The following is a 25,548-nucleotide window of genomic DNA, read 5'->3' on the forward strand; positions in this document are numbered from 1 at the left end:
GTCATTCATAAGAGTGGAGGTTATCTTAAGAATATGAGAGAATATAAATAAAATACAGAAATAAACGACGTCTTTAAGATATCGAAGGCTAAGTTCTAATAACACGTATCTCAAAAATAGCAACTTTTCAGGAGAGCAAAAAAAACTATTAATTTTTTTACTCATACACTGAAATTAAAAAAAAACCAAGAAGTTCATAAAACTGTAACAAAAGCATTCATTTGAAAACAAAGAGTTGTTTTTTTCTAGAATTTTACTTTTTTAACGTTATTACACTTTGCTAAAGATACCGGTCTCAAACCGGCCGAATTTGAGATACGTGTTGTCAGAACTTAACCATCGATATATATGCTCAATAAATGTATCTGCGAAGCTGATAACATCTTATTTCATGGTACGTGGCTGCAACACCTCAATCAAATACAACAACCTGGAGATTGTTCTAGTTCCCTCACGCTGTTCTCCTTTTGTCCTTCATTATTTGCCGTACAAACTCTAATCTTAGTTCTACCACATCATTCTTGTTTCCCCCTTCCATTTTCATTTCGCTAACGTAATTGCTATTTCCTAAGACATGGCCTATTCACCTAGTACGTGCGTCTTGCTCTGGAATATGCCGCTCTACAATCCCTCCTATCCTTCTGTACACCCCCTCGTTTCCCATCTAATTTCAATCTCATTCTATCTTCCGAATAATTTCACGGAGTGGATTTGAAGGCCACGGGCTGCAAGCGATTTGTGAGAGGCGCTGCGAGGGTCGTCTGGCCTGCTCGAAGGTCGTCTTCAGTGGGAGAAGAGGGCCCCAAACGGAAGGCGTATTCGGGGACCGTCTCGCATCGGAGGAAAGGGGACGTTGGCCCCAAGAACCGCCGTAGAGCCTGGGAGATACGAAAATCCACGAGGAAAGTGAAAAAAAAAGGATCCATCCCCAAAAGAAGCACTCTGGACTCATCATTCTATCGATGCCTGGAGGGAAGACTTTTTTTTGGATTTTGTTAAGGGGCCGAGCTAACGAGGGGTGCCTGGAAGTCCCTCGAATAGAGACTGGGAAGGGGAACAGACTCCCTTAGGAGTGAAGGGAGGGAGACCTTAGGCCACCAGAAACTGGAAAATTCTTTCAGCCACAGCTTACGAAGGCCACGGTAAAATCACAGGAGTCTATACGGACAAAAAATCATTAATCCCAATCAAGTAAATTGCTTTACCTCCTATCGCAAAGAATATAAATTTCACAAACACAACTTCAGGGATGATTCATGTAAACGGCAACTAAACGTGGAGGTAACGATTTGCTGAAAGCAAGGAGAAACGTGGTTTGCTATGAATAAAGGCTTTTTTCTTATCATATAGAACTTAAAATAGAGGGCGGACTGAGGTCTCCTCTTCGTACCTAGACCCTTTGGCTATCCATCGCGGTCTTTCGCCCACGCAATTTGCAGAGGGCGGTAATGAGAGAGCAAAAAGGAGACGAGGGAGGGAGCGTTCCTCTTCCCCCTCCTCTCGGCAGCAAATGGCCGTCTGCCGTGCCTCGAGCGCACGCGTCCCCCAGTCCCACCCACGGGCATCGTCGCGGGGCGGGAAGGGGGCGGGGAGATGAGCCCCCGCCCCCGTCTCTCCCCCACGCATCATATAATCCACTCTCTTCTCGGGTGACCTCGAGCGTCTGTCTGTGTCCTCCAATCCATATCTTCCCTCTCCCGACAAACTCACTCACAGACAGACAGACCTCTCTCTCCCTGCTTGCCTCTCCTTCCCAAAAAATAAGGATGGATATCACCGCCTGCACAAGGGGGCGATACATACACTATGAGGAGGATTGGTGTACTTATTTGTGGCCACTGCAAGCGCAGGGTGGAGGGGAAAGAGGCCGTAGGGGGTGGGGAGGTCAGAGGGGTGGGGAAAGGCTTCGGACTGAGCATTGACCTCAACTACAGTCACCTACAACCCCTTGCGACAGTACTTCTCCAAAAGAGGCTCGCCCATGTCCAAAAGAGATATCCGCGCAGGATCCACCATGTTTGAAACTGTCTCTAAGATACACAGAGTATAATATCATTTTGACAAAATGTACTCTTCAAAATGAGCTTCACCAGTTTTCGGACAAACTGCTCTAGTCAAAGCAAAACAAATAAATTGATTAATTCTGGAACAAACAAGCCGTCTTGAGGATGAACAGATATAATGTTATTCATACCATTAGTATCAAGTTAAAAAGTAGAATTTAGGCTCGTCAATGAGCGACCTCATGAATTATTAGTGAATGAATGCTGTAATTCAGATCAAATCAATGACAGTTGAGCGAAATTGACTCAACGGTAACTGTATATATATATAATAGAATTGAACATTCCACAACGAGCAAGTTCAGGTTTGTACCTTTAACCTGGACGGCATTGTCTATGAGGGCAAAATATTCTAAAAAGTTTTCTTTTTTAGTGAATAATACACTTGGCTTTTGAGTCACGTAGCGTCGCTCGGCCCTGGCTTCTCTTAAAAAATGCGGGGGCCAAACCAACCAACTAGCTGGCCAGAAGAGCGCATAGTCTGCCGTGGCCTCGCCCCACCGCATTCGGAGGGACGTCTGTTCGCGAGATGGAGATGCGACGGTCGGAGGCGGGCGCCCCCGACGGTGAAGGCCAAGCACCGCCCCCGGAGGGGCCGCCCCACACCACACCCTCAGGAGAGGAGGAGGAGGCAGGCCTCTTCTTCTTCTTCGGTCGGGGGGACACAACTCGCTTCCACAAATGGAGGGAGAGAACGGGGGAAGTATCAAGGGCAAATGCAAGCGAGGGGGGATGGGACTATAAATAAATATAAGGAGAAATGAAGAAAAATTTGCAGTGGTCCTACAATTGGCCACATGCCGGCGCAGAGATCTGCCGATTACTTCTGTTTTTTTTTTAATTAATAGTTCAAAGTATTAGAAGCACTTCTTCAAGCGAGTGACTTTGTCCGCAGTTAAATAGGCTCCGGTGCAAATTTAGATACACCAAGGATGAATTCTTCGTTAAAACTTTCGCGGGTACTCGTCATGTTGAATAAAAAACCGGCCTCAAAATTAGCCGCACTTGGCAACCCGTAATCAGCAAAAACAATCAACAACCTACTCCTCCAACCTACCGCTCCCCTCCCCCAACCACCACATGAGACGGATACTTATATAAGTATATGAATTTAAATTCTCACCCCCTCAGAATCCCTTGAGAAAGCGACCAGCATCGCTCGGGAGACGTTGGGGCCACCCAAAAACAATTTACGAGGCGACATAGCCCAACAGTTTTTATTCAACATGACCAAGGATGAAGTTCGCCTTTAAAATGATTTGACTTAGTCGGGATTCGAAATCGGGAAATCCGGGTTCGAATACCGGCTAGGTCAAATATTTTTTAATTGCAGACTTCATCCTTGGTGTTTATATATTTTGGTATTAGAATGAATTGGTGAATTAGAGCTATCTGACTCTCTATAGATTAGCAATAGTCTTCTAAATTTAGTGTGCATTGCATTATCAGCCTTTACTTTAATTTCTCCTTCACTTACGCTGGAAAGTATACACTGGTCCCTTACACATTTGTCATGGCATTTCCTTAGTTCATGCCGAAGGCACATCCATTAATACTGAGGTGAAATTTTTTTGCAGTGGATCCGTAGAGGAAAGACCTGTGCCGAAAAGCCGTACCAGAAGTTTTAGTAACCGAAGAGTTAATGATGAATAAAAAAATTAGTACCGTATTCTGAATATTTATTGAATCTTCGCAATTTTCAATGCTTTATTTAAATTACAAAATACCATGGGGTGCCCTCCGAAACAATTACTTGACATGACCTTACATTCCCTTTTCCACTCCAAGGATATGATCTATGCGTAATCGTTGCTGCGGGTAGTTCCCGTAGCATTGGCAGGCTAGAGTTACATTCATTATGAAAAGGTTGCACCATGTCTAACCTCAAACAACCAGTTTCTTAGGGTAGAACACTGAATCACTTTATAGAATACGGAGCCGTTGTCGGTAAATAGCGCATGAATGTGGAAGAGGCATCAAGAACGAAATGCAAAAAAAAACAAAACAGAATAGCGTGGCAATGACTGACATATTATAGAGAGAAGTTTCACAATTGCGATAGTGAAACACGAAGGAAGGATATTGAAAAAGTTGATAAGATAAAATTTTATTCTTTGGAATGTAACCATAGGCTATTACTTTCAATAAGACTTAGCAAACTTTTACGTTTTGCTTTTCCTCTCTTGAGAGATGACGAAAATGGCTCGACCCAGCGCGATGCTAGTTCAACAGATATTTACGAAAGCGGCAGAAAAAAAACACGTTTCGTCACTTCGGATGAGCTGTGGCAGATATGGCTCTCATTCCACGAAGTTTGTTCGAAAACAAACAGATACGTTTGAGCGATTGCTAAGGGACTCTTTTCACTACAAATCAACAAACAGCCGTCTGCGGTAAAAATTTAACGCGAGAAAGAAGAGGCTACGGGATTAAGTAGGGGAGGAACTGGTCGGTTCCGCTGAAGCTTGATTAAGTTGCCTATTCTGGCGCATTTCAAACCGATTTTCAAAAATATCCGCGGCGCTGCGGTTACGAGTGAGCGAATAATTTATTCATAATGTTTAAAAATCGCAAGTAAGAGCATTAAAAAGTAATGAATTTGATAGATCACATCATCTCGGCTACAAATTTACGGTATTTAGCCCCAGTGGGCTTTTTACACCGGTTTTAAAATATAAATGAATACGATAGAGTTAATGAAACGAATAAAACCACATTTTTTCCGTTTCTCGATCCTTCGCCTACTTTTGGAGCTATTGGCGGCGAAAGATACGTTTATGACGTCACTGACTCTAGCCGTGCGGCTCAACGCTTCTCCGCTACTCCTCGGCCTCGCGCATCCATCTCCCGTGGTTCATTTAATTACCTACACACCAGTGAGCTATTATTTCCGCCAAGATTCGGGCATTCCTGAACAAGTTGATGGGCCACACCACCAGTGACGTCACCAACTCATGAAAAGGGGGCGGCGTAACTTTTGCATTTTTTTATTTTGAAGTTATGAGAAAATGACCCTTTTATAGCTCATACCTTCATGAAATTTGAATCGTTTCAACGAGGTGAGTAGCGACTTTAATAAATCCATTTAATTAAACGAGTGATGGGTGAAAACACACCTCAAGGCCGACTGGAGAATATTCTATGCAACATCAGTGGACTAGGAATCGCCGCTGATAGCATGTAGTGAAGTGAGTAACACGCAAACGAGCAAAACAGGGTTTCTTCTTCTGAGCCTTCACCCCCATGCTTATTTCCGCATTCGCAATTCGCATAACAAGGGTCAACAAACAACAGCCCCGCTTCCTCCTGCTCGCTGCACGATTTCAGGAAGTCGGGAGGCTGCAATGGAACGTCGTCGCCTCGGGGCAGGAATGGAGGTAGGTGGTGGCTTCGATCAATGATTTCCTCGCCGCGATGGCTGCGTGTGGTCAGTGAAGCCGTGAGCGGAGGGCCAGAGCACAGCCTTGTAACACATGTGCGCTGAGATTACAGCCGTGGAGGCGGGGGACTGGGGGGAGGGCGCCGAATAAATAAATAAAGGAGGCCACGACATTGGAATGTCCCGAAACGCGAAACTTTCGCCGCGCGCGCAAGAAAGCGGCGGGCGACGCGAAAATACGGGACGAGTGCCTTATATCGAGAGTCGATCGAACGAGGCCTTTCGAAAGAACGAGGTTGTTCCAAAAAGGCACCAAAAACGAACGCACGAAGGCGGTCCTGCCGTAACTACAACCTTACTCATGAGGACACATCAACCACGCTCCTTCGACCGTCTTTTGTCCTGATTCACGAGGAATGCCGTTTTTAAAACTTAAGCTACTAACTGAAAATTTCAGGATGTGTCTACACAGTGAATACTTACGAACATTTACCTAACAATTGCTACAAAAACAACCTACATTAACAATAATGGTGTACAATATAAGAATCTGCCCAATATGACATGGGGTTTACTCCACACATCCAGGAATTTTAGGAGGAAAACATAAATAAAAAAAAACAGTTGCATGAAGTGCATAAGGGTTGCACAAATTAAAGACTATGGTGTAAGTACACACCTCGTTACGATTCTCAAATGTTAAAATGCATTCAAACTGTATTTGCAATCTACAGTCTTTCTTCGTCAAGTCTAAAATAACCATTGATGACTATACGAGATACTCGTAGACGATAGCGGTTTTGCATAACAATACTCGTGAAGATGTCCAACGGAGGGGAGTCTGACAATTTTTAGCCCGTCAGTAGAGAAGTATGGGATGGATCATTTTTTCAAACTTTCACGAAAATGACATTAAGTACGTCATCTCTTAATGGAGCGTTCTCAAGAAAGCGAAGATGAGACATGAGTGTCACGAGAGAGAAAGTTGACGGCCTAGCCGTTGGAAACGAGGGAGGCTTTGTCACGTACGAGATAACCGACATGAAAGTGTGGGACAAACTTGGGAAGCCACTGTGTTCCCTTCTTCGCTTGGGGTGAACTTAAATCTGAGGCCAAAAGTAAAAGATCACAACAGAAAAAATAAAACCTGGCCGATATTCGATGTTTGAACGCCTTTGTTCGCTTCTACACGAGTGGGCATAAGAACTACGTAACGATCAACAAGTAGGCAGAATAGAGATATTAAAACGAATCGGGAAAATCGATCCAAAATACTCAAAAGAAAGAGATCTCCTCCAATCACGCGATCTTCTGGAACGTATATTACGTTTTAAATTTTGACATCACGTAGATATTACTGACAATCCACATGGCAGTTGGAACAGATCACGAGGGACAGGAAATAAAATTGGTGAGGTGAAACTCATTTTTCGTGAAAACGTGGGGAGCAGGAACATTAAAAGTATACGCAGTGGACTGAGTTATAAATATTTTTCCCGGTCTACAAACAGACACTAAAAAGCAAAGCGCTTTTTTGCGGCGTGACAGCATAAGTTTCCACATTCAATCTGAGATGAGATAGCACGTAGCGCTTGAGAGGAATGATCGTCATTTTTTTTGCATTCACGCATTTGAGAATACGGTCGAGAGGAACACGTTGAGCATCAGTCGAAATGAGTTGGCGTTGCACGCCGTAGACTTCTTGGTGAGAGATAAGGGAACTAGAGCAGGGCATTTAAGTGTTGAACGCGACCACCTCAAAGGGTGACCTCGAAGTTTGGCAGATTTCATTTACTCTAATTCCCGATTGACATGGGCAGCGGAATCAGGTCACTCGTTTCGCCAATGCAAGACAAGGGGAGAGCTGCTCCTTCGCACGATTTTTACGGACGCGATCGCGATTACACATTGAAACGCAGGATTTTTTTACACCACACTTGCTTCCACGAGAAAAGAGACTACTGGGTAAAATCGAATTTCGACTTTCTATTCTTTCCATTCGGCAATCTCTCAAACATTTACCACGCTTGTTACACTAGATTTTAGACTATTTTGTTAAGTTATCGGCCAGACCGCAGGGTCACGGGTTTTTCCCGGTCACACGGTGATTACCCGGTTAACAACTACCCCGTACCAGGGTAAAATGCCAAAATTATCTAACGAGGCGACGGCGTAGAGAGCAATAATCGCAATTATTCGCTCTTGTTGTTAAAATTTAACCATATTTCCCACAACCATGTCCATAACACAACAGTGAAATAATACAACTCATACCAGCACGAAAGCGTAACAATTAACTCTATTGAATCATAATCGAACATTCACTACAAAAGGAGTGGGCTTCGCATATCGGCCAGATACCGGAACAATCCTAGACTCACCCGTTTCCGTAAGAAGAGAGTGGAAGACGGGAGCTAAACCTCATGTCGAAACGTTTACCTCCCACCATTGAGCATTTTTCAAGGAGGTAGCCGCTTTAACTCTCGTTGCTTCTAAAACGAATTCAGTATTTGAGAGCAAAAATCGTAGAGAAACTCACCTTCCCTTACGACTTTTGGGAAAGTTCCTCGTTTATGGGTCACGCACGTCTTTCCTCACTTTCCACCCCCCCCCCTCCCCCAATCATCTCTGTCCTCTAAAAACATGATCACTTCAACCAGATCTTATTCCCGTGAGGCAATAATATTTCTCCGGATTTGCACGGGGTGATGTCTTGTACTCCGACGTTTCGACAAACGACTAGTTTTTCGTCATGAAGATGTGATACTTCGGTGTTGAAGTAAATGAATCAACCAATTGCTAATTTAAATTAAAAATAATAATCAAAAGGGTTGCCAAGGGTCAAGAGTTGTTGATAAGTTACAGGATAAGATGAATCAGTCAAAGAGACAACAACGACGGGTATAATTTGAGATTAATAAGATCATTATGTACATTAATACTGTGTCTAATTGTTATTTATGGAGCAGAAGAAGAATTAAATCCAATATTCAACTCTGCAGGGATTCACATTGTTCAGGATTTAGCGTGAAACCTGAGAGAGCAGATAGGGAACACAGTTCTCGATAGTGAAATATAAGTTGAATTTTGAATGATCAACGCTATTTCAATGAAATGTTGGAAGAGGATACCGACGGCTAAGGTCATTTCACCATGAGGGAAGGGCACGGAAGGAGAGAAACCCGGCGTCGGCATTAGTCTGATCTTAACGAAAGGCGCCAAGGGGACCACGGCCTAACGTCCCCTCCGACGGACCGAGTGATGTGCTTGAAGTGCCCTCCACGAAGAATTCACGCAAGAATAGGGCAACGAGTGAAAATTCGCCGGCCTCGGTGGCGGCGGGGTTAAGCCCTCGCCTGCCAAACAGGAGGTCGCTGGTTTGAGTCCCGCCTGGGTGAGTTACCCCTATCCGAGGCATGGTTGTTTGTGCACATTAAATTGTTAACATGTTGATAACCCCGATGTAAAAGGCCATTTAGAGCTGTGTTCGGTGGTATTGAAATACATTTTTTTAAACCGACACCGTCGGAATTTAAACTCGGACCCAAGGGAATTGAATCCAATGCTTTATACACCACACCAACCCAATGACACGAAGAAAAATCGCAAGATTAGAAACCTGAGGAGTGCAGTCAATACAAAAGTCATTAATGAAGTCCTTAGACGCATATTTAAACTGCACACCCTCTCTATCAGCTTCCGGGGAGTGCACGGATAATGCGGCAGAGCGCGAATGAGCGTCACGAACGAACGCGTGGTCGAGGTGACCAAGTTCACGGAAGGGAGGCCCGAAGAGAAGCCATTGGGAGTGGGCGCCTTGGGGAAATGAGGTCATGGACCGAAGGAAGCTGCATCACCCCCACACGAGACACTCACTGCATTGTGAAATGATGAATGTGTGAGGAGGAGGAGGAAGAGGCGTGCATCACCAACGGAGGGCGGAAGGATCACACACACACACACACACCCCCGAGAGGGATGTCCCAAGGCGGAGACGAGGACACTGCTGTCCATGCCACCAGTCTAGATAGTAGAGTTGGAACTACCTACCATATCGATCGCACAGCAATAGTTTCTCTCTCGGGAATACAAATATAAGAAACCTCAATTCAATGCACGGAGGAGTTCTTGAGAAAGTAGCGATCACATTGGAGCCACCATAGCGGAGCCACCGTTTTTCGACCGTCAAAAACCATACGTTAGTCGCTACTTGGTAATACCTGCTGCCAAGCCTCGAGGTCGAGGGATACAAAAATCCGGGGAAGAATTAAATACTTAACGAAAAGTTAGCACACTGGGGCGTTCACGGAAAGAAGTGATAGTGAACCGCCGCGTTCACTGTATTCAATTAAGCTGTTCTACGACTGTCTCGCTAACTTTTCCCGAGGTAATTTCTCCACAGGGTATTCATTTCCACACAATTTTCCATTCAAACTCTCCACTTCTTGAACCGAGCGTTTTCCACCCTAATTCAAAATCGCCCAAACCCCAAGCCACTTTCCCCATTCGTATAACCAGGCCTCGCGCTCTCAACGCCGCCACGGACCAAAGGGTACTGAAAACAAACGCTTAGTTTCTCACCGCCACTTGTTTAATATATTTAGCCGGCCGTGAATTTCATAAAAATTCAATTTCAAGATGTGAACGGCCCAATAGGTTCCACGGGCCTATTTCTCTTCCCAAAGGTAGAAGGTAAGGTACGGCAAGAGATGGATAGAGTGGGCAGCGGACGGCAGACAGCCATTTCCCCAGACGACGCCGAAAAGAGAGAGCACACACACACACACCTGACCTAAAAACTTTCTAAAACTCACAATGGCGGTCTTTGGAAATGGGCTCAAATCCCATAATAGCCCACCCTACAGCCACCCACCCACCCATAAATGACCAGCGACCCCCTCATCTCACCCTAGGAGACCCCTCCGAAAAGGGTTCCTCCCTCCCCCCCCCAAATCCACCCCTCAAGCCAAGGTCACCGCAACGAAACCGTGAACAACATCTCCTCGACAGAAAGTGGGACGAACCGTCTGAGCCACCGCCTCTCTTGTCCCTCAAGAGCAGGGAGTCCCTAAAAACCCTCACTTTGCACCATGTGAGAGGACTACGAACGAGGGCTCCTATACAGCGGCATGAGGCTCTCTCTCCAAAGGACGGGAAGAGGATTTTGAGAATCCCCGTGAGAAGGAGTGTTTGCTAGGGACAACCTTCCTCCCTCAGGGAATCCCTTTTTCAGGGACAGGTAAGTATGTATTTTCCCTCATTGCCGACCCTGGAAAAGCCAGTCCATTTACAAACTCAACTGGGAGCCGCCGCATCTTTCAAACTTTCTGGCCGACCCTGACACGCATAGATCCTAGAGGTGATTACTTCAACCTCATACACTGAGGGGCTCACCTACGTTTCCAGACACTGGCAGAGGATTTGGCGGAAGGCCTAGTTTTCCACGTTTAATATCGCAAACTGATAAGAGTCATAAATAAATAAATTATTCCGCAAGACATTTTCATATCGCAGTCTATTATTACGAAGACGGGTGGAAGATTAAGTCGCAATCAAATGCGGGAAAATTACTTCAAAATGATACAAAGAGAAATGGCTTATAACTGGGTTCAATACATGCACAAAAGTTAACAAACGATTCTAGATAACATTTAAAATGGTACAAATACAACGAGAATACCGATTTAAAGTGCAGTCATGACAATAAAAATGAACAAAAAGAAGCTCCTCAGAAAGCAAGGATAAAAAACGACAATTTACAAAGTTATTTTGTTGCTTTGCTTCAGATGAGGTGATGCCAAATAAATTTTTTTAATAAATAAAATGAATCAATAGCATTCGGGAGAGAATTACTAGGGCGGAAAGACGGTAGAAAAGAGAATGTTTAACTACCGATAGCCTGAGTTTTGACATGTGGAATAGGGACTTCGAACAAGTGCGGTGGGAAGGTTCTCCAATGTAGACAAGTCAATCAATGCATCTAAATACATTTCTGAGCACGGTGTTCCAATTTGAAAATACAGGAAAAATGGTACCCATGGATTCTATCTGCCAGGAGGGACATTTTTCAGGGGTATTACTTTTAGGCTTTAGCCATCGAAGCGTGTCCCTCCGCACCTGGGGAGCACAAGAAAAGATTTCCGTGGCTTCGCCGACCCTTCTCTCCTGAGAGCCCCGCACACCTTGACAGCAGCAATTGATCGTGCCTCAGCAGAACCAACCCAACCACCCACACACCTCTCTTCAGGGTCCTTCCCGAGGAGGGAGAGCGGGGCCCTTGGGTGGCGGGTGGATGGGCCTTCTATCTCCGCTTTTTTTGGGGCCAAACAGTGTCTCTCTCTCCGATCGAGCGCAACCTAGTTACGTTTTGGGTCGACCTCTCTCTGTCCGACTCTCTCGCTTTGCGGCCATCGCAGAGGAGAAGGGGGTGAGGCGTTCTTCCTGCCTTGGGGGGTTTGAGGGGGAGGGGTAAGGTGGGGGGGGGGGGAGGGGCGCTGCGTTCCCAAAAACGAGAATGGCGGCCGTGGGAAGTTGAGTAACGCGCGTGTGCCGCGAGGGAGAGTATGGAGGGCGGCCGCCGCTATCGAAAAGGAGCACAGATTACTCCTCCTCACTGTACACTCTTCCCCCACATTTGGGACTCGGAGGCTGCGCGCTATGCTTAGATTGCTTGAACAGTTGAGAATGCATATCTTTAAGAATGACACAGAGAACATAATATTAGAGCCACACTATATTTCCAGGTCCGATAGATGCGATAAATTAAGAGAGATGTTTTGCCGAAAGGATAGATATGGGAATTAGTTTTTCCCCCGAACCATAAAGGACTTAAATAAACGCTAGTCCCAACTTCGTTAGAGCACTTCATTTTTTTCTTGACTGTAAACGGTTGGTGTCCTAACACCCCCTGCCACACGCCATTAGGCGGCTTGCGGGGTATTATGTAAATGTAAATGTAGATTTGCCGATGCTACAGCGATGAAAGCGTTTGAAGAAACGAGCAGACTGCGCTAAGAACGCGTGTATCAATAAATATTACAAAAACAGCAGTACGTTCTCTCGAATACATTTTTTAAATACAACTTTCCCGAGTTGAAAATTTTAAAATAAAGCAGGATAAGCAGCTTCTCAATCCCATATCATGGCTCTAGCTATCTCTCAAATAAAAAGCTTTGTATAATGACCCTGTATTAACGCTTATCCTAAAGGCAGCACAAGAAGACCAAAGTAGAGCGGTTACAAGAAGAGAAAAATATGCGGTCACACCCGGCATCAAATGCGCAGCAACTATTTTGTAGCCAAGATTGTATTCAAATAAAGCCCATTTGAAATGTAATATTCACGCTACTGCTTTTTTGGTAGCAGTTACCGGATATGATTAATTAGCGGGTTCAGGGTATACCACATCTTCATGACGAGAATAATCTTCGATACTCAACGAACGGGCGCACAAATTGCGCACGACTTGATTTTGATGTCAGCAATCTAGCGAATTGATTTCAAACGATTCCAAGCAGAAAAAAGTAATTCATTCAGCCTGGAACTCAAAAAGTCGAAAGGGGAACAATTCAGGTAATTTGAATGCGTCTACGTAAAATTCTTGAATCTTAGAGAGGGGTTAAAAAAAGAAACCCGAGGGGATGAGAGGGTGAGCATCGTGGATGATGAAGCCGTGCGCCTCAATCACGACACGCGAAAGGGTCGCTTTGAGGATACATAGAGAGGGGGGGGGGCGGAGATTCCAAGGGGTAGTGCGCCCATTTTCCAGAGGCCGCGCGGCGTGGTAATTGGAAGCCGCGTCGGCGCGAGGTCTGGAATCTCTGGAGCGATGAGGCCTTGACATGTTCGATTTCCCCCTGGGCACACAGCCTCGAAAGGGCAAGACGGACCTTAAAGCCGTTTTCCAATCCACGTAGTATACACTCATTCCCTCGTTCCCTTTCTCCCTTGCACCCTGCTCCCTTACTAATGCTCTACTGGCGCCATAAAGTGTGAACGGAAATAATGCGAACTATTGACAGTAACGAAATGTGAAGCGCAGGGTAGTGTCAAGGACAACTGGTGGTTGATTTAAGAATCAATTTCACCCTGCTTCTCGGTTTGTTTACGTTTATAATTTAGACTGCTTAGTATTTTGACTTTTCTGGCACCGATTGGACGCTCCCTTGGCACATAATAAACACAAAATTAACTCCAGTTCAAGATTTCTGATTTTTCCATAGCAGCCATTTTCGCGTCCACTTCCTACGAGGGCACGTTCACTCGGGAGCATCCGCGTTCCCTTGTTCACTTACCCTTGGTTCCCTTGCGCCCTCGCCGATTGGATCCACCCTTGCTGTCGTCACATCCGTAAGTTGACGAATGAAAAGTGCACGAGGGGTGAATAATTGCGAATTGGAAGACGGCCTGAGTATCCCAATGAGACGGGGATAAGGGAAGAGGAATGTGAAGCCGGTGGAGGGAGGGAAGAAAGGTGGAGACAATACTATACACTTGGGCCGCATTTTATAAAATAAGAGCGATAATTATAAACTACGATAACGTACACATTATCTGCGCTACTCCATAGAAAAAAATAACGTGGACTGGAAGCCATCTATCATTCTTCTGCAGAGCCATGAGAGCACACTACTATACAACTGAGTTGGAGGAAAGCTGCTCATTTGCCGCACTGTAGTTGTTTCAAGAGTTTAAATTCAATTCCATATCATACCCACGTTATTTGTCATTCCCAGTTGTCTTCTTCCACGATGCTCGGTTAGAAGTTGTAAAGTACACAAAAAAATGAATACGACAATGCGAGTCCCAAAGTTTCACTCTAATATTTCCGTGAATTCAAATTCAATCAAAACCCTCTACGATAATTTCACCAGGTAGCTAATATCCGCGCTCATAGTTCCCGTGAAAGCAGCCAAGTCAGTTTAGGCGCTGAAATCTATAAATTATGCAGGACGAATAAAAATATAATAAATAAAATTACGCAGACACCTTATCCCCTCGAGAAAAGGAAGTAATAATGAATGGCAAATGCAACTGGCCACCCCTGGCAAAAACCAACGTAATCATGTCCATAATGAACACCTCAGGCGTACATATATAGAAATATATGCGAATAACATTTCGACCAGCACGGAACTTAAGTAAAATTCCCAGTCGTGACTTATATAACTCGAAAAAAATTATAAATTTTTTTGGAAATGACTAATTATTAAGATATTTAAACACTTCGGCTTATCCTTGCTGTAAGAGCAGATTAATAATACATGAAAGATAAAAAACACATTAAATGTCATAAGTGGCCACCGTGAGTGGTGCTTTATGAGAAGAAGCAATTATTTCAAGAACCCGAGCTGTTTTCACGGAAACGCTTCTTCCATTCGCGTCCACACTCACTCAACACTCGAAATATCGGACAAATGAAAACAATCTAAACATCCCATCGATCCTCACATTAAAATAGTCACTTTCCAACATATCGATCGATGGATGCAATAATGATCAGACGAGACGCAGAGAGAGGGGGAGAGAGTCCGTTTCCGCCCGAAGCCGTATGAATTTCACATTCGGGTTTCGAAACCCTGAATATATCCAACCATTCAGCCCACTTCCACACTCAACGAGGTTAGCCTTTTGGCACGGACGAAAGTGACAGACGGAGACACACACATTGGGCAAGAGATCGAGGGGACCCACAGACGGAGGAGGAAGCACTACGGAGGAATAGACTGAACAACCCAGAGACATTTAAGATGTCTTTTTTTACACGGTACTTTCTCTCTAGGATGGCATGACTCGGACTAGGTAAAATATGCTCTGATTGAGAAGTTAATTTATATTAATTGAAAATATTAACTACCTCTACGAATATTTTGGCAAGTTATAACTCATGCATTAATTACTTACTACGCTAATTCTTTGTCTTTACATATGTAACCAGTACTTTAAAATGCATGGTAGCATTTTCGTGCCCATAGCACTCTCCTAGTTTCTCATCTGAACGCGTGTCGTTGTCCTGTGTGCCTCTCTTGGCGTGAATTGTAAGGGCTCGAAGAATAAAATTAATAATGATATACACCACCGTATGTACCTTGCGACCAACGGGGTGGAAAGCGTAAATTAGAGAAGAAATATAACATTCAATCGACTTCTACATGGAGAACTTTTATGTTGCCGTTGCGCACTCATAATGAAAAAATGAGTTCTTTAGGAGTCAAAGCAAACTAAACTTTTTGCATTGATTTAAGTGTCGTAAGTACTGACGGCTCTATCTTCTAACATAATAATACTCTACCTTATGTCAAGCCTGGAGGACAGTGCCTCCAAGTGGATGTCCGAAACACAACAACCACAAAAAAAAACTAGCAGAATATACCAGAGAAAACTATCAATTTTCGACTGTATAATTTGCAACATGGGGAGGTTTAAATCTTGGTATAATTTTCGAAATGATAAGTTTTCAATCCACAGACACATTAAATCTGACCTTAAAGAAGATTTGTCGGCAGCATTACAAATAAGCACTTCTTTAACATGAAATTAGCGATTCAGGAAAGAAATCCGCGCCATTTTCATTGGATTGCGTGGAAGGCCTTGGCGACAAGATTCGCGAAGGCCCGAAGGTCCTCACTCAGGAAGGGCCTTGGACGCTCACGCCACGGAAAAAAATACTCAAGAGAATGTGTCATTGATACGCATATACGAGCTGTTGAGGAAGCTACGTGAAGTAATAACGTTTAATAATTCAATCATTCCACATTTCCCACCATATAAGACTAATCCAGATGAAATAAAGAGCGAAATCCCAACCAACATTTAAAAAAAAACCACAAACAGCAAAAACACAACGCTTCCACAGCCTCACATAAAAAAGTACTTCATATTCCATACACTCACTCTCCAATTACAAAGAGAAACTTACGAGATGGTACGAGGATATTCGGACTCCAGATAGGTACGGAAAAGGCTCGAAGCAGAACAGGTCAGGGCGAACCACTGGCAAACATCTACTGTTTTTAGTGACTCAGGTAAACTAGGTGGCCCGGGGTATCTTTCCAGCTAATTGCAAACTCGAAAATTTCTACAATTTGAAAAGTCCACTTTTGCCTCATTAGCAATAGAAAAGGGACATGTTTGAAAAACTAAAAAATGCACGCACGAAATCTTTTCAGGATTATTGCGGTGCAAATGCGATAATTCGATCATAAAAAATAAATAAAAAAGGTAATTTTCACACTTTAATACATTAAACTCCATTAAAGACCACGGTTTCGACACGCCATGTCATTTACAAGGCATCATTTTCACCGTTTTTACGTTATTTTCACCTTTAAAATGACATTGAGTGACGAAACCATGGTCGGTAGGGGAGTTGAATGTACATAAGAGTGGAAATTAACATTTGTGGTTTATATTTTAGCATGGATGCATCTTAGCATTTTACCCCAAGATGCAACGAATTTCTTCGGGACAGACCGGAGCCTCCCTTACTTGATGTACCCTGACAATGAATATGTTCTCCGATTTATTTAAATAAATAAAAGATCGTAGCACTTTTCCACAAAAATTTTTACTGCGTACAACGCGTTTCGGCTAACTGAGCCATCATCTGGAACAAGACACTGCAAAACATTTGAATTTGCAGTATCTTGTACCAGATTTTGCTGGCAATTCCCTCCTTGTACTCCCGCTAATTCGTACTCCTTCTCAGCTAACATACAGGGACTACTCACCCCCGCCTCTTTTCCTGCGTCGCTACTTACTCCTCTCCATTTCAAACGACATGCGGCCTCTCTTTTTACCCTACCCCCCCCCCCCCTATTTCACCCTTCTCAACCCCCCTCCCGTTTTTCTGTGGTTTTTCCCACGTGTCGTTATTTTACAGTAGTGACTAGAGTCCTCCTTCCAACGTGGGTTCTCCTCATCCCGTTGTTGTATCTTTTCCCACTGTCTCTACTCTGTACGCCTGTTCCCACCCCCTTCTTCAAAGATGTCAAATCCTACCCAACCCCCTTCCTCAAGGGTATAAAGGTGATTTTCAAATGTTTTCCAGTGTCTTGTACCAGATGATGGCTCATTGAGCCGAAACGCGTTGTACGCAGTAAAAACTTTTGTGGAAAAGTTCTACGATATTTTATTTACTTAAATACGTCTAACTTCCACCAATTGAAGCCTGAATCTGTTGAACATGTTCTCCGACGTTCCCTCGTTCCAGAATTACTTTTCGCGGTGACGAAGTTGCACAGCTCGCGGGGGGGGGGGGGGGGGGGGGGGGGGGGGTGGGCGGGGGGGGGGGGAAGAGCGCAATTGTTCCGCCCCAGATGCTCCGCTAGGCAAGTGGAATGCGCATCAGGCCGCCAGCAGCGTATTCGATAACCGCAGAGAGCAAATAAGCACGGCTCGTGTCTCGAGAGAGAGGAATCGTCTGTGGCCCCGATACCCCCTTGCCCCGATACCCCCTTGCCCCGATCTCCATCACACGGAAATTCAATTCAGAGTAACCCACTGGCGTCGCGCAGCTAGTCGCAGAGAAGGAGCCTCGCCGACTTTGGACGGGACTGCTCAGAAATACCTCTCAAAATCCCACAATTTTACTCTCTAATAAGCATGCACTGCATTCATCACCCACGCTGTGCCCAGTATGACGTCCCTCAAATTTAGTAATTATTATCAAATTGACAATTTTGCAGATTGATCGAACTACTGAGCTGCCAATGGAGATTTCGTCAAAATTTAATGATATTAATTACTTATGGAGAAAAAAATACTGATCGATGACATTTGTGGAGGGAAATAGAATTGATAAACTAAATAATTGTACACTTGGAAGATTTATTTACGAAGACTTAGTTCAAAACAGCAAAAGTCGCCTAGGCTCCCCTCAGCACCAACCCCGAAGGATGGAGAGAGGGAGGGGGCAGATATGGCAAAGGGAAAGAAAGGTGGAAGCTCATAACACATAAAATAGTTTATATGGGGGAAGGATCCTTCAACAGCATCTGTCCTCATGAATCGAACCTCATCTCAGGCTCTTACCGACTTCCAATTTCCAATATCCTTCCCCTTACCCTCGTTTCCAGTCAAATCTTTTTGTCATTTCCCTGAATTTATATAAACGGAAAGGCACTCTTACAAAGGGACTTGTAGAAAAATGAAGGTGTAAGCATCCTGAAATAAAATTTATTTAAAACAGGAGTTTAATACCTTCCAGTCGAAATTCAAAAACAAAACGAACGAAGCAGGCTTTGATTAAAAATCTGAGAATCTTCACACACACACACAAAGTGGAACTTAACCGTGGCTTATCATTATTTCAGCAATCAGGTCAATTATTTCCACACCCTTCGCAGTTGCTACACTGATAGTTTCGCGTTCGCGGTTCTTGTTTTCCTGACCGGTAGGCATGAGCCCTGCATCTGCAATCAATGGACGACGCCCAAAGGGCATCAGGGGAAGGAAGACCAGAGACTCGGATGTCACTTGGCTAGGCCGAGAGTTCAAAACCATTGCGAACAGAATATGTGCATTGCAGGAAGACTATCGATTTCCAAAGACGCTTACGACAAGGAAATGTTTCCAAAAATGCCACAATAGTGGATTGATTTCCAAACATGCGACAGCTGTATTCTCCAAACTACTACTAATATTTTAGACAAATTCTGTGATTCGCTGTCGAGGAAAGAATCATATAGACGCCGAAACACACGATTTAAGCATCCGACTCCATGAGGAATCTTAGCAGAATAATTGAATAATCGGAAAAAACATTCCCGTCAAACCAATCACGAGATATTACCTTAAGGTACGAGACAAGCTAAGTTCGTTTTTTCAATTGAATCAAATTATTGCCCCAGCGAGTATAAACGTTTCCATGGCCGAATTATGGCTTCCGCCAGGTACAGCGTAACTGTGCCACGGCTGAAACAGAAATATCACCGCCTTGAGCAACTCGAAACCTCAAGGAATTCGGATTCCCAGAGCTGTCGGATTAGGAACGGAAGAAAGAATATTTTCTTTAGACGACCTCGGGTAGAAACGAAAGAACCACATTGAAATTAACACATTAAGGGAAAGATCGGAGTGCATCAGGGCTCTGCGTGTGGACCAGTTCATTTTCTGCTCCGGGCAAGGTGTGGCTGGGTGCAGGGCGGGTGTGGTTGGGTGCAGGTCGGGTGTGGCTGGGTGCGGGGCGGGTGCAGAGTGGTGGTGCGGTCGCGAAATGGGTCACGCACAAAGCGCTAACGAGGTGCGAAATATCGAGTTGTCCCGATTAGCAGACCGATACATACTCGGCCGTGACGGAGGCAGGGCCGCCAACATGATAATGAGCACGACTATTAAGAGCGGCAAAGGCGGTCACACACATACACACACGCCGCCTATTGTTGCGCGCAACTCTCCCGCATCCAACGCAAACAACCTTGCAGCGCGGCGGGGCAAAACATTACACACGCGGCCCATCGCATTGTGAGGCAGGGATGGAAAAAATGAAAGAATGGGATTCGCACAGGGTAAAAAAAATCGAAGGACTAATAACAAATGAAAGGGAGAGAGCGGATTATGGAGGGAGCAGTCGGACGAACCGAGGAAGTTGGAGGCAATATATAGAGATTGTAATATTCGTGATTGAGGGTATCATTGCGAGGTTAAAGTCCGCCATCTTGGTTTAACAACAAATCCACTTAGCCAGCTTCATTTTTGCGGCTTACCTTAGCACCGTGCATGTTGAAAAGCGCAGGCAAGAATCGCTAAGGGCAGACATGCGTTATAACTCTAGAAATACAGAGTGTGGTGCTGTTTTCGTACCCGAATTGAAAAATAAATTGCGATGTTGTATCGAATTACCCCATTTTAGCGAGGTTATAATCGAACAATTGTAATATTTTTGGTGAAAGCAGGCGCAGACTAAACCACACCAAGGAATTCTATCCCTCATTAAGACGACTTTTGCTCTGTTATAGGAATTCGGACAAAATAAAATAATTCATTCTGGAAGATACGCTCACATACGCATAATCAACCACAACCACCACTAAAAAGGGTTACAATATGCACCACGTGAGAACTAGAAAAATACACCATAGTCAATACTTAAAAGGGGCGCCAGGTTTCAGGATATGCCCTCCTGAATTGTTTGCATTTCACAGAATGTCTCACGAGCAGAAAAATAGAAGGGGCAGAATACAAATCAGCAAGATAGTTCCAAACACATATATCAAATCGAATAGTTCCAAATACATATATATATATATATATAAATTCACACAATCCACCATTAATTCCAGACATTCCCTCCGAACCCCTCCATGCGCGCAAGCAAGCAATCTCCAATCCAAGCAGAAGACCTTTCACGCGAACGAACCCGGCACCCCCTAGGTGCAAGAGAGCGTCCTTGCGGGACTCGCGCTGCTGCCAGTTGTGAAACGGCCGCATCGGCGCGGAGGGCGCCCTCTCCTCTCACCACGGGTCGACATGCGCACTCAGCCGGCCGCACTACTTGGGGGGAGGGGGGGGGGGGGGGTTATTGCTCAACAGGTCACCGTGGTGACTCCGCAGAGGACGACGGGAAGGAGGAGGAGAGGGAGGGGGGGAGCGTTTTTTTTAGCACGCGGAAGTCCTCGGGAGAGGAGTCATTGATATCAGGGCCGCTCGCTTTATAACCGACCACGGGAAAAGCGGAGCGGGGAAGAGGAACGACCTCGACACGAAGACCGAAATGACGGGCCATAGATATTATATTGAATTGGGCGGGGACCTTGTCTCCATACGCGTCGATACTTTCCCAGTCCCGTTCTCGGCCATTGGATAGATAAAGACTTTGGATTCGGCACTTCACGGCCTCGAAAAGTTAGGTCACTTCCTGCACGGAGCCTCATAAACATGATTAGCTAATCGAGCGACCTAAATCCACGATCAAACTCACAGACCGACCCAATCTGAGTACATCAAGATTTCCGAAAACAACATGTCCTGATTGAGAAAACTGCACCATTCAGTTCATATACCACTAAAATACAGCCCCCGCTCTTCAATGGGAAACGGGTATATTATTTATTACATAGTAACAGTGCCATAGCCACCAACTTTAATATTGTTAAGACATTTCATGAATATATGCAATGTATCAAGCCAAAATGCGTAAAACATGCCAAAAATAATTGACAACTCTCACGCTCACAGAAGGATATGGGGAATCAACAATACAGGGTGACCCATTTATCTTGACCGCCCGAAATAACTTTTTGTCCTGATGCAAATTCAAAAATGTGTCAAGCAAATGTCCATTAGCCGTCAGGGGGACATTAATCAGCACGATTGCCTTCCTTGTAGCTTTGTTATTTACAAAGATACGAACAGCAGTATGTCTTTTTTGAATGGCACCCTATATTTTTCATTAATGACTAATGTGCATTTTACTATGTTTTCATTTGTTCACTGTCACCGTCAGCAAGTGGAGTAGTTCCAATACCCGCGTACCTGCACTAAGCGCTAGTGAGTCAGTCATTTTTCATAACACTGTGTTTATGTTAATGGTCCACTGTGCTACATTTTTGAACAAGTCTTTAGGAGAGGAAATGAATTTCCGAATAAAAAATATAGGGTGCCATTTAAGAAAGACATACCGCTGTTCATATCTTTGTAAATAACAAAGCTACAAGGAAGGCAATCGTGCTGATTAATGTCCCCCTGACGGCTAATGAACATTTGCTTGACATATTTTTGAATTTGCATCAGAACAAAAAGTTATTTCGGGTGGTCAAGATAAATGGGACACCCTGTATGATAGAGCGAGGTTGCCACATCGTACCGTTTCTGATCGAGTTCGCGTTTTACATGACACTATTGCCACCAAAGCCTGCGATGAGTCTTTCCCTTCCAGCGACGGGCGAATGAAACAGCCGCCTCTCCCGTGAATACAGCGAGCGTTTCCCTCACTTCTCGGCAAAGAAGAAGGATCGTCTTTCGGAAGCCGACCGCTTTAAATGTTAGGGGATCGAGGTCAAGAGATCGGGAGAGAGCAGTCGGCTGTGAGAAGTGGAGCCGAAGCTGTGCCACGCCGCGGAGACATCGGCAGAAAAAGAGAAGTAGGCTGTCAGGAATCGAAACGGAAGGTATCAAGTACGAAAGAAAATAAATAACGGTATTCAATAAATATTTTCAGCATAATAACTTGGAATGACTCAAATACATTTCAAAAATTAAAATTGCCTCCTTTGATAACTATTTCCTTGCCAATGGCCCCTTTGAGAGCTACACTATTCCAATTCTTTCCGTACGTCCACTGAAAATTGATTCTTTCCACCGTCCCCTAATTGAAACAGCATATCAGAAAACTCGACTGTAGGAGAATGGCAACACTATGCCTAAGGCGGCAACATGAACACTCTTTTTTACTCCCAGGATGAGATCGAGGGCATCGGTTGAGAAAATCGAACCCGGGTCCTTCGGAATCAATGCCGCGAGTAGCCGACTGGGCCCGTTACAGAGGCGCCACTTTGTGAAAGGCCCTGACATCCTTCCTTCATTCCACCTCGCCTAAGCGTGTTCGAATCTGCTCCGCTTCCAAGGGATACCAGCACCACTAACGTAAGTGGCCACTAACACTAACTAAGTGGACGCCAACGATAGTAACGAGAGCAGACATATTCGTGACCGGAGAGTCCACGTGCATATATATTTATCCCAGCATGCACGGCGAAAGCACCCACGCACTCATCATGATCCGTGCACTGGCTCGTGAAGCAATCCCTTCGGCGGATCAGCGTTTTGAGCGATTCCCGGCTCTTATGCAAGTGGACGTCGTCAAATTTCTCTTTTCGTGGTCGCGCTCGCGAGGGGAGGGGCGCGCGTGTGGCCGGCAACGTGGCAACGCCGCCTCCCTCCTCCCGGAAAGAGATCCTAAGCGATGCGACTTTTTCCGAGAGGACAAAAGCCCGTGTTCCACGACACGTGCTCCCACGATCCCGTAACTCCAATGGACTGAAAAAACTTTCCCCATCAACGACTAAGTCGGGTCAAAAGGTGTAAACGCTCTCAGATCGAATAAATATGGCTTTTCCACAGTAAACACCGAGTCGCTTAATCATAAAAGAAGAGAGTACGGACAATGGATGATACATAGCCAGACCCAAGCAGCGGTGCCTTTCGATAATTCTCCCGCAAAATATATCCACCACAATGAAAAACAAATCCTCAAGAAGTTGGGTGACGGGAATCACTAAGCTGACGGTGACGATAATGGTGGGTGAAAGTGGCGACGCACCAACATAGCTTGCGAAGCAAAAGCAAACATCAAGTCTCAAATTGCCCATAATGCAGCACGTCAATAATTCTAGCCAGGGAATCATGATGGGTCGAAGGGAAGACGTAAGATACTTTTCGCTAATTATTTTGTTCACACATGCATATCATATCACGTTGCTGAGTTCGTCGAGCCCAAAATTCCTAAGTAACAACACTTATGGGAATCAGTAACAGCAACTGTGGGAAGTGATACTCCAAACAGGGTGGCTGATATTTTCCGCCGAAATCACCCTCTCGCCATCTTGAATGAAAAATTATGCAAACAAAACAAACTCTCCACTCGACAAATATCCAAATGACGGGTCCACAACCTACTGCGTAGCATCACCGAAACATTCAAAGGGAAATTCGCGATAACTCCAAGGAACTTTAATCTGGGCATTATAATATACTTCGATTTAAGAGAGTATTTTTCAAAATAACAAAAAGCGGAGAGTGGGTCTTCGTGTCTCATTTAAGTCGGCATTGGGTTACGCTGCACACGCTGAGGAATAACACAGGTGAAAATTAGTCACTGTTCACAGTTCTGAAGCGTCGGAATCTCTCTCACATACAGGAGTCCCAGTTTCCCTTCGCAAATAACAAACGGGCGATGTGGATGCCTGTACAGCAGCAGCCGAACACGAGCTTCGCGGGGAATGGAACGAGGCACGCGGACCCAATTGGCACGAATTAACACGTCCGTGCGGAGGGAATCCCACTTTCGCTTCGGGCACCAAGGCCCCTCCTCCATCTCCCAACATCTTCTGGCGAACATCATCATCACACTCGAGATAATCGGACCAACACTACTCTCACTCGCTCGACCGAATACAGGAGGAGGAGGAGAGGGTTGCCATAGTAGCGTACAAGCGTCCCCCTCCCTTAGCGACGGAGAGCGCTGGCAGGGTTCTGTTCGCGGGTCGCGTCCCCATTGAAGTTTCGAGGTGACCCTAATCCCCCGCGTAAGCGTAGAGTGTGTGTGGGGGGGGGGGGGGGGGAGGCAGCCGCCCCCATTTTCACGCCGGTCTACATTTTCCGCCCCATCCGATAGGTAGCGATACCTCTGCTACCACCGCGAAAAACGCCTCCAAGGAAGCTGAAAAATATACGCATGCACATACTAAAGAAGTCAGAATAAGTTGGGCAATATACCTTCCCCAACCACAATGCACCTCCTCACATGAAATGCCGTGCCATGACAAGTAAAGAGAAAACAAATTTCTAGGAACCAATGACAAAAACCAAAGAAGGCAGTCGTTAAGCTGGGAAGTTGGGTCTACTTCGAAATACACGTTAAAGAATTTCTCAACAGTACCGAAATAGAATGCTAGACCAGAATAAATAGGCGACCGACAAGAGACTTTCTCGCATCAAACTAAGATAGGGTAGGCAAGAGCTGTGGTCAACTGTCTCGGTCATTTCCGAAAGGCATCCACCACCACGACTACTGACAGGGGTACTTCTCCCACCCCCAGATGATAAAAAATGACAGCATAGGGGTCTTCCAAATAGTGGCGTCGCATCGCTAGGATGTTGGAAGTTCTTGATATGTAGCAATGCCTACACTCGAACTTGGACCTACTTTTTTAAACCATTTACTCCTGATTATCCATTAGAAAACCGTATAAAGAGGTAATTTATCCCCCTTTTAACCTTGGGGGATCCATGGAAACAGCCAATTTATTCTTCGACTCCTTGCAAGGCCCCCTTCTCTTCATTCTCCTCCGAGAAGAGGGGGAAACAATTAGGGAAAGCAATTATTATCGGCGCACGCAATGTACTAAATTCGAAAGACTACCTCGAAGGAGCCTTCGATGACGCGAC

General features: G+C 44.9%; 1 protein-coding gene across 3 annotated transcripts in view; it reads right to left on the minus strand.

Moving 5' to 3' along the window:
- Window positions 1-25,548, minus strand: part of LOC124172695 (speckle-type POZ protein B) — an 87,399-nt gene that overhangs the window by 37,231 nt on the left and 24,620 nt on the right. The gene's annotated exons all lie outside the window — the stretch shown is intronic.

This window comes from Ischnura elegans, chromosome 1 (assembly GCF_921293095.1).
Source record: "Ischnura elegans chromosome 1, ioIscEleg1.1, whole genome shotgun sequence".
Lineage (NCBI taxonomy): Eukaryota > Metazoa > Arthropoda > Insecta > Odonata > Coenagrionidae > Ischnura > Ischnura elegans.